Source organism: Zeugodacus cucurbitae, chromosome X (genome assembly GCF_028554725.1).
Source record: "Zeugodacus cucurbitae isolate PBARC_wt_2022May chromosome X, idZeuCucr1.2, whole genome shotgun sequence".
NCBI classification, from domain to species: Eukaryota; Metazoa; Arthropoda; class Insecta; order Diptera; family Tephritidae; genus Zeugodacus; species Zeugodacus cucurbitae.
In genome coordinates this window covers 28,929,131-28,945,580 of record NC_071672.1, presented here as the reverse complement: position 1 = coordinate 28,945,580, position 16,450 = coordinate 28,929,131, and the positions used below count along the sequence as shown (strand labels likewise).

The 16,450-nt window shown below is 34.5% G+C and overlaps 3 pseudogenes; all 3 read left to right on the top strand.

Moving 5' to 3' along the window:
- The first annotated feature begins 1,010 nt into the window (after nucleotides 1-1,010).
- LOC128923261 (small nucleolar RNA U3) lies at nucleotides 1,011-1,197 on the top strand (annotated as a pseudogene).
- A 6,622-nt stretch (nucleotides 1,198-7,819) lies between these two features.
- Nucleotides 7,820-8,006, top strand: LOC128923260 (small nucleolar RNA U3; annotated as a pseudogene).
- Nucleotides 8,007-16,263: 8,257 nt separating this feature from the next.
- LOC128923259 (small nucleolar RNA U3) lies at nucleotides 16,264-16,450 on the top strand (annotated as a pseudogene).

Genomic DNA, 16,450 nt, shown 5'->3' with positions numbered 1-16,450 from the left:
TTTAATAATTAGTGATTTTGTACTAGTTGTGCGGCTAACAACCGCAATATTCCCTTTCTATCCAATTTTATTTCACCAAAATGGAAATATTATTGCCAATCAGCTGTTATGGGAGTTTATAACTCGCTTTGCTGCTGTCTGTCACCCACAAAATTGGAACTGATTAAAAGCGCAGTTAATCCGAGTTAACTCTGTCGTCTGTCTAGCGTATAAAGGATGTATGATGGCTTCTTTGGTAGTTTGCTGTTCTTTAGAAGATTGGTAGCTCTCTTCTGTTGAAGCCGTTTTGATTACCCGATTGCAACACGACATTAGGCCAAATGGTTGGATTGATCACAGATCTGATTTTCGTTGACTTTTTGTTGAGTTCTGATTTGGAGAAGGAAATGGAACTTTTCTAGATACATAATTTGCAAAACAATTTTTATTTATCATGCCATTTTGAGCTCAATTGCTCAATCAAGTCTCTTATAGGAAATCTTATGTTGGAATCTACTGGTGACTTAACAGATAGTCAGCTGACACAGGGTTAGATTTTATGTTTCCTATTTTTAAATATTTTAAAATTTTCAACTTTAATGTTTTATATATTTTATACTAGCTGACCCAGCGGCGAACTTTCTTTCCGCATTATGGGCAATAAATAGCTGATTTTGGATGTTATTAAGTTAATTTTAGAGGTTATACTTCTTATACGACTTCGGAAAAGGTTGCGATAATTGTTTAACGCTTCAGTGGAGAGGGAATAGCGTTGAACAATTAACGCGAGAGAGAGTGAATGAGAGTAAAGCAGAGAACTTAAAGCACTTGCCATGCTTATGCTTTTTGAATTCTTCAATTCTTGTTTTTGTAGAACATTGGTTAAATTTTTGGTTTGTTTCACATGTGTACGCATATGTATGTTTGTATGCAATATTTGTTTTTCTTTCGTTTATGTTTAATTTCTGCGAATTCTCAACTATTTTGTGCGACTTTTGATTGAAAAACTCTGCGTTGGCCGTTGAAAAGTTAAGACTACACTTCACAGGATCATTTCTGTAGTCAGTCTTCATTTACTTTCTTTGCAAATCGAAAGTATTAGCACCAGCGATGAGGAGTTATATCGTTTTATCTGACAGCGTGAGGTTTATGAACTTCATTTCTAATTTTGTCTTGTGGCATTGATGTTATCAGAAACATTTATGAACGACAACGAGCCTCCTGTATCCGTACCAAATTTTGATTTCGTTGTAAGATTTTAACGAAATGAAACAAGAAATTCAGGCGTTCCTATTTATCACAATGAGTTATAGGGGTGTACACAAGTGTGTAAAATGGGCTAATTAGTGGTGAAATTCTGCAAAACAACGTCGTTCATGGCAAAACGATTTCAAACATTGTTGACGACGCCAACGTCTTCGGTTTTGACAAATAAGGCAGCGTAGAAGGTACGAAATACGCTCTGGATTATGACCGCGATTTTTGTGCTCAAATCCTAATCAGCCTTAATATAAACTTCATGTGAATAAAGCATTCCCATGAATTTTTATTTCCACACGAAAGAAAATTTCGTATCATGAATTTCGTATGAATGAAAACTTATATTCGATATTCTGTCACAATTATTTTTGTTTTTGTTTTTTGATGATTCGTATTGGGGCTAAAAATGAAGACTCCGTTTATAAAGCCTCATCTTCTTCCCACCCACCCAAACTGGCAACCCAGTTCCAATTTTTAATGGCATAATAACTCCTTCAACTAAGAAAAAAAATATTACTGAGGGCAAAGAGCTCCCAAGATGTCGAGAATTCGTAAGATGTCGAGATTATCCTTGGGTCAGAAGATCTTGCTACTGACTAGCGCTTGTGCAGTTCAGCTAAAGCCCAACTGTCCAGAAGAAAATCACAATAGGATAGGTAGTGCTCCTACTTGTTTCTATTCTCCTGTCGATAAGACTGACATGTGTATTCCTACAATTTCCCGAATTGTCATTAATCTGAAGGACGCTACGCTTCGCAGCAGTAGATCAGCTGCTACTTCTTTGGCACTTTAAAAACGCTAAAATAGTTTTGAAGACTGTTGAAGCTCCCTCCGCCACATAAGGAACATACAAAATACTAATTTTAATTCATATTCAGCCTTATGGCAAACTTCATACAAACGATATTTCCGATGAAAAACTAACTCATTTGGGTTTCTCATATCACGAATTTCACATGGGGAAAATCTCACATCTTCGAAAATTTTCCCTTATTGTAAATGTAATTTTGTTCATGTGAAACAGCAAAATGTGTTCACTAAATAAATTGTTGGGAACAAGTATTAATATTAAAAATTTGATTAATTAAAAAAAAAAAATAATATGAACTAAGGCCTACGTATATTAAGTAGCGCTTTGGCTATATGAACCCAAAGTTAAATTAATATTCGGCGGGATCCTTTTGTGGAGGAGGCTTCAAAACACTTTACGACTATTTTAGTGTTTAGTGTGTGGCTGCTAAAAAAGTAGCAGCGGATCTACTGCTTCGAAGCGTACCGTCCTTCGGTGAAGTAACGATTCACTCTGTCTACGCTCACTTTCTGTCGATACCAGTTATATCTACTCGATTAGACTAGTTTGGGAGCCTGGTCACGGAGGAATCCTGGCTAATAAAGTAAGGCTAATGAGCTTCCAACGCTAGGCACGCCAGCCTTAATTACAGTAGAAAGGAACAAGCGGGAGCACTACCTATGCCCTTGTGATCTTCTGGACAGTTGGGCTTCAGCTGAGCTGGGCTAGCGCTGGTCAGCCGTAAGATCCTTCTGACCCATGGAAAATCGTAAGAAGTCTAGGGAGCTCTTCGTCATTAAACATTTTATCGGGTGCTAGCTGCAGAAGTTTTCTAGAGGAAGTCGAGATGAAATCATCTCAACATCAATACTAAAATTTCTGCGATCTCTCTTTTTTTGAACATCCTTGCAAATTAGTGAATTTAGAGGAAAACAACATATGCCGATTTGTAGTAGGTTCATTGCGCTATTAGGATTTTTTCTGATTTCCCAAAGAACTATCCTTGTGTACATATTTCTCCTCATGTGGGGAACAGCCATTAAACCTAACCTAAGGTATATTAACAAAACACAGTTGAAGTTTTTTATGGAAAATCCTGATATAGTAAACAGCTTTTACATAGAAAATATGGAAAAAGTGGATGCATTGTGGAACAGTAATATGATTCCATGGATATCATTGGGCCACCATTGAAATCGATTGCAGAATAGAACAAGATTGTTAAACTGTTATCCAATGTGCGTCCGTTCTAGTTATTTTATTAAAGTATTCTTTCAAATATACTATTACATATTTTTCAGTGGTGGAGAATGCAAGTCGGGCCAGCCCTGAACATTTTTATGTGGATAATTTATGCTTTTATGCTAAAACAGGCTTTATAAAAGGAATCTTCATTTATAGTTCCAATACGAATAATAAAAATATCAAAACAAAAACATGTGTGTTACAATGCCGAAATTTGAATATAAGTTTTCATTCACACGAAATTCATGATACGAAATTTTCTTTCGTGTGGAAATAAAAAATCATTATACAAAAAACCAAAATGTGTAAGTTCTTTCATTCAGAATATCGTTTCACATGAAGTTTACAATAAGATTGAATATATCTGAAAATGACGTGAAACGCACAAGCCACATTTCAAACATAAAAAAGGCATTTATTTCCATATAATTCGGAAAATGTTACACATTTGTAATTGCTTGGCCTATAAAGCTTAAAAAAATTAATTTAAAAATTATTTTACGTGGCTTTACGAAATCGTGCCAACAAGAGCTGTACACAAGCGTGTACAGCAGGCGGTAATGGGTTAATATTAAAACAACATCTTCTCCTTGGCAAAACATCAGCGGGTATTGCAATGTGTCATATGAACGATGGATTTCAGATATTTGTTGCTCTGATCACGACTTTGTAGTCACCAATTGGCATGCGTTCCAAAGCACTCTTAAAAAACCTAACCAATGCTGATGTTCTTGCAGTAGTAGTTGCAGATCTTGAAGTATTGCTCTTCTCATTGCTTCATTGATCTCTTGACGTCGATCAAATTGTTCCTCCATGTTGGTCAATTTTATATTTGTAAAAACTTATGTTCTGCATCTTCGAGAGATTGCAATGCCCGAATTCTATGGTGAATCTGATCCTGTATCTACAAATTCAAAATCGGAAAAAAGTAAAAATACGGGCATAATCTACCTTATACTATGTTGACATCTAACGAGATTGTCTCCATTTACTAGCTTAACTCGATAATCTGTAATTAAGAAACGAGATTTCCCATACAAAATTGTTCTTTGGATAATCCGAGATTATAAAATTATCTTGTTTTATACAACTAGATTTTCGGTGTTATTCCTAGGTTTATCGATAATTTTGCGAATAAGAGGAGAAATGTCAAATGAAAATGTAAACAAAAATGGCCAACAGCGAGAGAAATATGCATGTGGTATACAACAACAAATGCAACACGTTTGACAATTGATAATCTCATTTGGCTATATGTAAACGGTTAGGTTATTGAACGAGCTTAGAACGAGATTATTTTCATATGTAAACATAATATTACTTTCTTATTCAATTGGCATATAAGCAGTCGAGGTTGGATCTTTGAAATAATTAAAAATTTTAAATTTCAAAAAATAATTTTTGAGAAACTAACCTTTTTTACTTATGACTCAATCTCCCATAAAAATTAAGTTTGAGTAAATACCCAGCCGAGTGACGTACGGTGTTATATGAAAAAACTAAAAAACTCAAAATTAAGTTTACAGAATAGAACACCCATATACAGTTGATCTCCTTTTTGCACGGTTAACTGGGACAGTAAATTACTCGTGTAAAAAAAAAAACCGTGCAAAAAATAGAAAACGTGTAAAAAATATCTAATTTTATATGAAATTCTATCTATTCGTTCAGTGAGAATTTTCACTGTTGTTGTTGTTATAGACTTTTCTGGTATTATATGTATGTACATATTACTGTTAGAAGGAACAAACAACAACTATTCTGGGAATGGTAAAAAAATAATACTTTTCAAAGTTCCGTCATTAATCGCTGTGTCTTCTTTTTTCTTACTTTTTCATACAGCTTCATTTATTTGTTTACGTATTGAAATTTTTGCAACCTTTTCACTGGCTTTCGAATCTAAGATTTATATTTTTTAGTTTAAACCTAATTTAGAATTTATTAAATTCTATTAACAGCAAAGGATTTGTGACGTATTGACGGATGGAATTTTGATTTTATTGCAAAAAAGTATACAATTACAATAAAAAATCCGTGTAAAAAAAGTAAAACCGTGTAAAAATGGTAACTGGGAAGTGTTCAAAAACACCGTGTAAAAAAAAACCGTGCAAAAAAAAAACCGTGTAAAAAGGAGATCAACTGTATGTATATTTACTGTCTAAATATATGTTAAATAGGCCCTCACATGGGATGACCCCTTTAGCCCTTTAACGGGCAAGACAATACTTTCAATTAAAACATTAATTTTTCACAAGGTACTGCTTAAATAAGAAAGCAACTTTCTTTTTCTATATATTTTAAAAGTATTTAATTTCATTATTGCAAAAAATATTCGTTTTTATATAAACCTTGCATTGGCCGTAAAGCGAAAAAAAAAATAAAAATTAAAAATCAAACTTGGTATAAATTCACTAAATATGAACTAACGCACTGCTCTAAAAGAAAACCAGACCAAGATAATTGTGATATTTAATCCTTTTTCAATAAGTAAAGTTTACCACTTCGAGCAATAAATTTTGTAATGCAAACTTTTGGATCGAAATAAAAAACGTATACAAACGTATACAAAGGCAAACAGTCAGTGCACTCGCGTCTTGGCTCCCACGTCACTGTTGACAGTCATACCTTTGAAGTAGTAGATATTTTCGACTACTTGGGAACCAGCGTTAACAACACCAAAATGTCAGCCTCGAATTCCAACGCAGAATCAGTCTTGCCAACAGGTGTTACTTTGGACTGAGTAGGCAATTGCAAAGTAAAGTCCTCTCTCGACGAATAAAAATCAAACTCTACAAGTCGCTCATTACTCCCGTCCTGAGTTATGGCGCCGAAGCGTGGACGATGACAACATCCGATGAGACGACTCTTGGGGTTTTCGAGAGAAAGGTTTTGCGTAAGATTACTGGTCCTATGAACATTGGCAACTGGTTTCACTTGGTGCTTCCAGTGAAGTGGCGCGAGTGGCGCGCTCTGGTGGATTCGGCTATAATCGCTTAAAGCGGTTTCTACGACGAATATATATATATAACTATCGAACCACTGCCACGCCCACAAAATAGTGATAATTCAAAATCTCTAAAGTGCTATAACTCCTTCCTCCCATTTCGCTCTTCTGCAAAACCAAATCTGTAATGGTGACAAGGAATATATGTAATATATGTACAAAGTTTCATTAAGGTATAAATCAGTAAGTATATTGTGGTGAATGTTTCAAAAGGCAATCTGTGTAGCTACATAAATATGATTTAAATTTGAACACGCTAATACCCCTGACAGACGGCATCGTTAATTCGGGTTAACTGCTTTAATCGAGGTTAATTCGAGAGTTATCTCAGTTAACTCCGTTTGCTAACTCCCATTTAATCCTCAAAATTTTAGACAGTTAGTGGAAGTTCGTGGTATTTTCGTTGGCAACATTGTTAAACATGGCCGCTTTTTATCTATTGTGAATGAAAATATGCAATTAAATGTAAACAAAAACATACGCTTGCTAATTTTTTCTAAAATGGAAGTTTTAATAATAACGTATTTTTGTATATTTTTTTAATAATTAGTGATTTTGTACTAGTTGTGCGGCTAACAACCGCAATATCCCTTTCTATCCAATTTTATTTCACCAAAATGGAAATATTATTGCCAATCAGCTGTTATGGGAGTTTATAACTCGCTTTGCTGCCGTCTGGCACCCACGAAATTGGAACTAATTAAAAGCGCAGTTAATCCGAGTTAACTCTGTCGTCTGTCTAGCGTATAAAGGATGTATGATGGCTTCTTTGGTAGTTTGCTGTTCTTTAGAAGATTGGTAGCTCTCTTCTGTTGAAGCCGTTTTGATTACCCGATTGCAACACGACATTAGGCCAAATGGTTGGATTGATCACAGATCTGATTTTCGTTGACTTTTTGTTGAGTTCTGATTTGGAGAAGGAAATGGAAATTTTCTAGATACATAATTTGCAAAACAATTTTTATTTATCATGCCATTTTGAGCTCAATTGCTCAATCAAATCTTATGTTGGAATCTACTGGTGACTTAACAGATAGTCAGCTGACACAGGGTTAGATTTTATGTTTCCTATTTTTAAATATTTTAAAATTTTCAACTTTAATGTTTTATATATTTTATACTAGCTGACCCAGCGGCGAACTTTCTTTCCGCATTATGGGCAATAAATGAGCTGATTTTGGATGTTATTAAGTTAATTTTAGAGGTTATACTTCTTATACGACTTCGGAAAAGGTTGCGATAATTGTTTAACGCTTCAGTGGAGAGGGAATAGCGTTGAACAATTAACGCGAGAGAGAGAGAGAGTGAATGAGAGTAAAGCAGAGAACTTAAAGCACTTGCCATGCTTATGCTTTTTGAGCAATTCTTGTTTTTGTAGAATAATGGTTAAATTTTTGGTTGGTGACATATTCACATGTGTACGCATATGTATGTTTGTATGCAATATTTGTTTTTCTTTCGTTTATGTTTAATTTCTGCGAATTCTCAACTATTTTGTGCGACTTTTGGTTGAAAAACTCTGCGTTGGCCGTTGAAAAGTTAAGACTACACTTCACAGGATCATTTCTGTAGTCAGTCTTCATTTACTTTCTTTGCAAATCGAAAGTATTAGCACCAGCGATGAGGAGTTATATCGTTTTATCTGACAGCGTGAGGTTTATGAACTTCATTTCTAATTTTGTCTTGTGGCATTGATGTTATCAGAAACATTTATGAACGACAACGAGCCTCCTGTATCCGTACCAAATTTTGATTTCGTTGTAAGATTTTAACGAAATGAAACAAGAAATTCAGGCGTTCCTATTTATCACAATGAGTTATAGGGATGTACACAAGTGTGTAAAATGGGCTAATTAGTGGTGAAATTCTGCAAAACAACGTCGTTCATGGCAAAACGATTTCAAACATTGTTGACGACGCCAACGTCTTCGGTTTTGACAAATAAGGCAGCGTAGAAGGTACGAAATACGCTCTGGATTATGACCGCGATTTTTGTGCTCAAATCCTAATCAGCCTTAATATAAACTTAATGTGAATAAAGCATTCCCATGAATTTTTATTTTTATTATTTTACTAGCTTTTTACCCGCGGCTTCGCCCGCAGTGGAGGTATTAAATAAGTAAGAGAGATAAAGGGTAAGGGTATAATAATAGAAATGAGTCAATATGATAACTAAATTTGATTGTTTGGCTGAGATCAACAATTTTTAAAAATTACTACAGACAGAAGTTTCAACACTTTAATATATGCTTAGTTTCAATTTAAGTTTATGTGACGGTACACCCGATAGTTCAAGTGAATTTAAAAACTCCACAGGATATGAACTACTTAGTTCCGTATCCATAATTGTATCCATTGACAAATATTCCTTCATTTCTCCCTGAACCTCCTTTAAAATGTCAGTGTTGATCCTATTAACGATTTCATTTCTTGGTGCTAATATTGCTCTTGCACACAACCACTGATCACTATACAATTGTTGTTGCTAAAAGCTTGCATTCTCGCAGCACTCTACCTCGTGAACTATTTTTACTAAAATTACAAATGGGCGAATCTTCCTATGCCAAATTCAATGGTAATTTTAAAACGGAATGTGCCGAACGACCGCCGTTTAATAGCATCACGGCAATACCCGACGAAGCTACGGCAACTGCTTCTTTTTGGTCTTTTCTGACGGACATTAATAATAAGTTAAGTAAAAACGTTTTTCCAGTTACTCCTGGTGCATCGAGAAAGAAGAGTCTACCACTACCGATTGTTCTGGTGTTTCTATCGCTCTTCTAGTTGTCTGCGGTGCAGCTTGTCTTTCTAAACGAATTCGTGCCTGAAGAGGCGTTTCAGCTGCTCTCAAAACTCTTTGTCGCTCTGCTTGTTGTTGTCTTCTCAGCTCTGCGTGAGCCGAAGTTTCTTGATTTGAATGAATTTTTGGATAGACCAGATTTCCGCTTTCGAGGCATTTAAAAAAAAGCAGAGTAAAAATTAACATCAGCGAGTAAGATCTAAAATAATAAAGTAACAGCTAACCACAAAAATTACGGATAACCTCAAAAATTGGAATAGTTTTATACTGCATGTAACGACAGAAGAAAGTCACAATAAATATAGAAATATTATAAACAGTTGAAACTATATTCAATTAAATTAGATATTTTCGTTACCGCCATACAATGGGACGGTATTACAGTATTCAGGGTTGAAACTTCATGACTGTAAAACTTCATTACTGAAGTAGCTACATTTGACCAAAGTGTATTCAACAAAGTGAACTAAGTATTTGACATACCCGCTTTTGACAATAAAATAGTAAACAATACATGTATTTGTTTACATTAACCCGCCTTTTTTAACTTTAACAATATAATATATATTGATAAAATTGTTTTCAATTTGTCAGTTGGAGCACAAAACCTTAGTAAATTGCTTCCATGAGTTGTTTTGCCTAAGCAGAAAGTATTCGGCATTTTCTTTTATTCATTTAAAAAATATTTTTTTTTGGTTTGAAATTTGTTTACTTTTGAATTTCGAAATTTGAATTTTTGAATAAATGTATGGGTTAAATCAATGGCAACAAACATGTCACATTCGGGTAAAAAATTGTGATATGTCATATACCTGATTCACTTTGTTGAATACACTTTGCATTTGACGATTTTTTGAGAAACAATTGTTTTACCTTTCGTAAATTTTTTTTAATATAAAGTACCCTATGTTGCTTCTAGTACCTTCGTATCATGAATTTCGTATGAATGAAAACTTATATTCGATATTCTGTCACAATTATTTTTGTTTTTGTTTTTTGATGATTCGTATTGGGGCTAAAAATGAAGACTCCGTTTATAAAGCCTCATCTTCTTCCCACCCACCCAAACTGGCAACCCAGTTCCAATTTTTAATGGCATAATAACTCCTTCAACTAAGAAAAAAAATATTACTGAGGGCAAAGAGCTCCCAAGATGTCGAGAATTCGTAAGATGTCGAGATTATCCTTGGGTCAGAAGATCTTGCTACTGACTAGCGCTTGTGCAGTTCAGCTAAAGCCCAACTGTCCAGAAGAAAATCACAATAGGATAGGTAGTGCTCCTACTTGTTTCTATTCTCCTGTCGATAAGACTGACATGTGTATTCCTACAATTTCCCGAATTGTCATTAATCTGAAGGACGCTACGCTTCGCAGCAGTAGATCAGCTGCTACTTTTTTAGCACTTTAAAAACGCTAAAATAGTTTTGAAGACTGTTGAAGCTCCCTCCGCCACATAAGGAACATACAAAATACTAATTTTAATTCATATTCAGCCTTATGGTAAACTTCATACAAACGATATTTCCGATGAAAAACTAACTCATTTGGGTTTCTCATATCACGAATTTCACATGGGGAAAATCTCACATCTTCGAAAATTTTCCCTTATTGTAAATGTAATTTTGTTCATGTGAAACAGCAAAATTTGTTCACTAAATAAATTGTTGGGAACAAGTATTAATATTAAAAATTTGATTAATTAAAAAAAAAAATAATATGAACTAAGGCCTACGTATATTAAGTAGCACTTTGGCTATATGAACCCAAAGTTAAATTAATATTCGGCGGGATCCTTTTTGGAGGAGGCTTCAAAACACTTTACGACTATTTTAGTGTTTAGTGTGTGGCTGCTAAAAAAGTAGCAGCGGATCTACTGCTTCGAAGCGTACCGTCCTTCGGTGAAGTAACGATTCACTCTGTCTACGCTCACTTTCTGTCGATACCAGTTATATCTACACGATTAGACTAGTTTGGGAGCCTGGTCACGGAGGAATCCTGGCTAATAAAGTAAGGCTAATGAGCTTCCAACGCTAGGCACGCCAGCCTTAATTACAGTAGAAAGGAACAAGCGGGAGCACTACCTATGCCCTTGTGATCTTCTGGACAGTTGGGCTTCAGCTGAGCTGGGCTAGCGCTGGTCAGCCGTAAGATCCTTCTGACCCATGGAAAATCGTAAGAAGTCTAGGGAGCTCTTCGTCATTAAACATTTTATCGGGTGCTAGCTGCAGAAGTTTTCTAGAGGAAGTCGAGATGAAATCATCTCAACATCAATACTAAAATTTCTGCGATCTCTCTTTTTTTGAACATCCTTGCAAATTAGTGAATTTAGAGGAAAACAACATATGCCGATTTGTAGTAGGTTCATTGCGCTATTAGGATTTTTTCTGATTTCCCAAAGAACTATCCTTGTGTACATATTTCTCCTCATGTGGGGAACAGCCATTAAACCTAACCTAAGGTATATTAACAAAACACAGTTGAAGTTTTTTATGGAAAATCCTGATATAGTAAACAGCTTTTACATAGAAAATATGGAAAAAGTGGATGCATTGTGGAACAGTAATATGATTCCATGGATATCATTGGGCCACCATTGAAATCGATTGCAGAATAGAACAAGATTGTTAAACTGTTATCCAATGTGCGTCCGTTCTAGTTATTTTATTAAAGTATTCTTTCAAATATACTATTACATATTTTTCAGTGGTGGAGAATGCAAGTCGGGCCAGCCCTGAACATTTTTATGTGGATAATTTATGCTTTTATGCTAAAACAGGCTTTATAAAAGGAATCTTCATTTATAGTTCCAATACGAATAATAAAAATATCAAAACAAAAACATGTGTGTCACAATGCCGAAATTTGAATATAAGTTTTCATTCACACGAAATTCATGATACGAAATTTTCTTTCGTGTGGAAATAAAAAATCATCATACAAAAAACCAAAATGTGTAAGTTCTTTCATTCAGAATATCGTTTCACATGAAGTTTACAATAAGATTGAATATATCTGAAAATGACGTGAAACGCACAAGCCACATTTCAAACATAAAAAAGGCATTTATTTCCATATAATTCGGAAAATGTTACACATTTGTAATTGCTGGGCCTATAAAGCTTAAAAAAATTAATTTAAAAATTATTTTACGTGGCTTTACGAAATCGTGCCAACAAGAGCTGTACACAAGCGTGTACAGCAGGCGGTAATGGGTTAATATTAAAACAACATCTTCTCCTTGGCAAAACATCAGCGGGTATTGCAATGTGTCATATGAACGATGGATTTCAGATATTTGTTGCTCTGATCATGACTTTGTAGTCACCAATTGGCATGCGTTCCAAAGCACTCTTAAAAAACCTAACCAATGCTGATGTTCATGCAGTAGTAGTTGCAGATCTTGAAGTATTGCTCTTCTCATTGCTTCATTGATCTCTTGACGTCGATCAAATTGTTCCTCCATGTTGGTCAATTTTATATTTGTAAAAACTTATGTTCTGCATCTTCGAGAGATTGCAATGCCCGAATTCTATGGTGAATCTGATCCTGTATCTACAAATTCAAAATCGGAAAAAAGTAAAAATACGGGCATAATCTACCTTATACTATGTTGACATCTAACGAGATTGTCTCCATTTACTAGCTTAACTCGATAATCTGTAATTAAGAAACGAGATTTCCCATACAAAATTGCTCTTTGGATAATCCGAGATTATAAAATTATCTTGTTTTATACAACTAGATTTTCGGTGTTATTCCTAGGTTTATCGATAATTTTGCGAATAAGAGGAGAAATGTCAAATGAAAATGTAAACAAAAATGGCCAACAGCGAGAGAAATATGCATGTGGTATACAACAACAAATGCAACACGTTTGACAATTGATAATCTCATTTGGCTATATGTAAACGGTTAGGTTATTGAACGAGCTTAGAACGAGATTATTTTCATATGTAAACATAATATTACTTTCTTATTCAATTGGCATATAAGCAGTCGAGGTTGGATCTTTGAAATAATTAAAAATTTTAAATTTCAAAAAATAATTTTTGAGAAGCTAACCTTTTTTACTTATGACTCAATCTCCCATAAAAATTAAGTTTGAGTAAATACCCAGCCGAGTGACGTACGGTGTTATATGAAAAAACTAAAAAACTCAAAATTAAGTTTACAGAATAGAACACCCATATACAGTTGATCTCCTTTTTGCACGGTTAACTGGGACAGTAAATTACTCGTGTAAAAAAAAAACCGTGCAAAAAATAGAAAACGTGTAAAAAATATCTAATTTTATATGAAATTCTATCTATTCGTTCAGTGAGAATTTTCACTGTTGTTGTTGTTATAGACTTTTCTGGTATTATATGTATGTACATATTACTGTTAGAAGGAACAAACAACAACTATTCTGGGAATGGTAAAAAAATAATACTTTTCAAAGTTCCGTCATTAATCGCTGTGTCTTCTTTTTTCTTACTTTTTCATACAGCTTCATTTATTTGTTTACGTATTGAAATTTTTGCAACCTTTTCACTGGCTTTCGAATCTAAGATTTATATTTTTTAGTTTAAACCTAATTTAGAATTTATTAAATTCTATTAACAGCAAAGGATTTGTGACGTATTGACGGATGGAATTTTGATTTTATTGCAAAAAAGTATACAATTAAAATAAAAAATCCGTGTAAAAATGGTAACTGGGAAGTGTTCAAAAACACCGTGTAAAAAAAAACCGTGCAAAAAAAAAACCGTGTAAAAAGGAGATCAACTGTATGTATATTTACTGTCTAAATATATGTTAAATAGGCCCTCACATGGGATGACCCCTTTAGCCCTTTAACGGGCAAGACAATACTTTCAATTAAAACATTAATTTTTCACAAGGTACTGCTTAAATAAGAAAGCAACTTTCTTTTTCTATATATTTTAAAAGTATTTAATTTCATTATTGCAAAAAATATTCGTTTTTATATAAACCTTGCATTGGCCGTAAAGCGAAAAAAAAAATAAAAATTAAAAATCAAACTTGGTATAAATTCACTAAATATGAACTAACGCACTGCTCTAAAAGAAAACCAGACCAAGATAATTGTGATATTTAATCCTTTTTCAATAAGTAAAGTTTACCACTTCGAGCAATAAATTTTGTAATGCAAACTTTTGGATCGAAATAAAAAACGTATACAAACGTATACAAAGGCAAACAGTCAGTGCACTCGCGTCTTGGCTCCCACGTCACTGTTGACAGTCATACCTTTGAAGTAGTAGATATTTTCGACTACTTGGGAACCAGCGTTAACAACACCAAAATGTCAGCCTCGAATTCCAACGCAGAATCAGTCTTGCCAACAGGTGTTACTTTGGACTGAGTAGGCAATTGCAAAGTAAAGTCCTCTCTCGACGAATAAAAATCAAACTCTACAAGTCGCTCATTACTCCCGTCCTGAGTTATGGCGCCGAAGCGTGGACGATGACAACATCCGATGAGACGACTCTTGGGGTTTTCGAGAGAAAGGTTTTGCGTAAGATTACTGGTCCTATGAACATTGGCAACTGGTTTCACTTGGTGCTTCCAGTGAAGTGGCGCGAGTGGCGCGCTCTGGTGGATTCGGCTATAATCGCTTAAAGCGGTTTCTACGACGAATATATATATATAACTATCGAACCACTGCCACGCCCACAAAATAGTGATAATTCAAAATCTCTAAAGTGCTATAACTCCTTCCTCCCATTTCGCTCTTCTGCAAAACCAAATCTGTAATGGTGACAAGGAATATATGTAATATATGTACAAAGTTTCATTAAGGTATAAATCAGTAAGTATATTGTGGTGAATGTTTCAAAAGGCAATCTGTGTAGCTACATAAATATGATTTAAATTTGAACACGCTAATACCCCTGACAGACGGCATCGTTAATTCGGGTTAACTGCTTTAATCGAGGTTAATTCGAGAGTTATCTCAGTTAACTCCGTTTGCTAACTCCCATTTAATCCTCAAAATTTTAGACAGTTAGTGGAAGTTCGTGGTATTTTCGTTGGCAACATTGTTAAACATGGCCGCTTTTTATCTATTGTGAATGAAAATATGCAATTAAATGTAAACAAAAACATACGCTTGCTAATTTTTTCTAAAATGGAAGTTTTAATAATAACGTATTTTTGTATATTTTTTTAATAATTAGTGATTTTGTACTAGTTGTGCGGCTAACAACCGCAATATCCCTTTCTATCCAATTTTATTTCACCAAAATGGAAATATTATTGCCAATCAGCTGTTATGGGAGTTTATAACTCGCTTTGCTGCCGTCTGGCACCCACGAAATTGGAACTAATTAAAAGCGCAGTTAATCCGAGTTAACTCTGTCGTCTGTCTAGCGTATAAAGGATGTATGATGGCTTCTTTGGTAGTTTGCTGTTCTTTAGAAGATTGGTAGCTCTCTTCTGTTGAAGCCGTTTTGATTACCCGATTGCAACACGACATTAGGCCAAATGGTTGGATTGATCACAGATCTGATTTTCGTTGACTTTTTGTTGAGTTCTGATTTGGAGAAGGAAATGGAAATTTTCTAGATACATAATTTGCAAAACAATTTTTATTTATCATGCCATTTTGAGCTCAATTGCTCAATCAAGTCTCTTATAGGAAATCTTATGTTGGAATCTACTGGTGACTTAACAGATAGTCAGCTGACACAGGGTTAGATTTTATGTTTCCTATTTTTAAATATTTTAAAATTTTCAACTTTAATGTTTTATATATTTTATACTAGCTGACCCAGCGGCGAACTTTCTTTCCGCATTATGGGCAATAAATGAGCTGATTTTGGATGTTATTAAGTTAATTTTAGAGGTTATACTTCTTATACGACTTCGGAAAAGGTTGCGATAATTGTTTAACGCTTCAGTGGAGAGGGAATAGCGTTGAACAATTAACGCGAGAGAGAGAGAGTGAATGAGAGTAAAGCAGAGAACTTAAAGCACTTGCCATGCTTATGCTTTTTGAGCAATTCTTGTTTTTGTAGAATAATGGTTAAATTTTTGGTTGGTGACATATTCACATGTGTACGCATATGTATGTTTGTATGCAATATTTGTTTTTCTTTCGTTTATGTTTAATTTCTGCGAATTCTCAACTATTTTGTGCGACTTTTGGTTGAAAAACTCTGCGTTGGCCGTTGAAAAGTTAAGACTACACTTCACAGGATCATTTCTGTAGTCAGTCTTCATTTACTTTCTTTGCAAATCGAAAGTATTAGCACCAGCGATGAGGAGTTATATCGTTTTATCTGACAGCGTGAGGTTTATGAACTTCATTTCTAATTTTGTCTTGTGGCATTGATGTTATCAGAAACATTTATGAACGACAACGAGC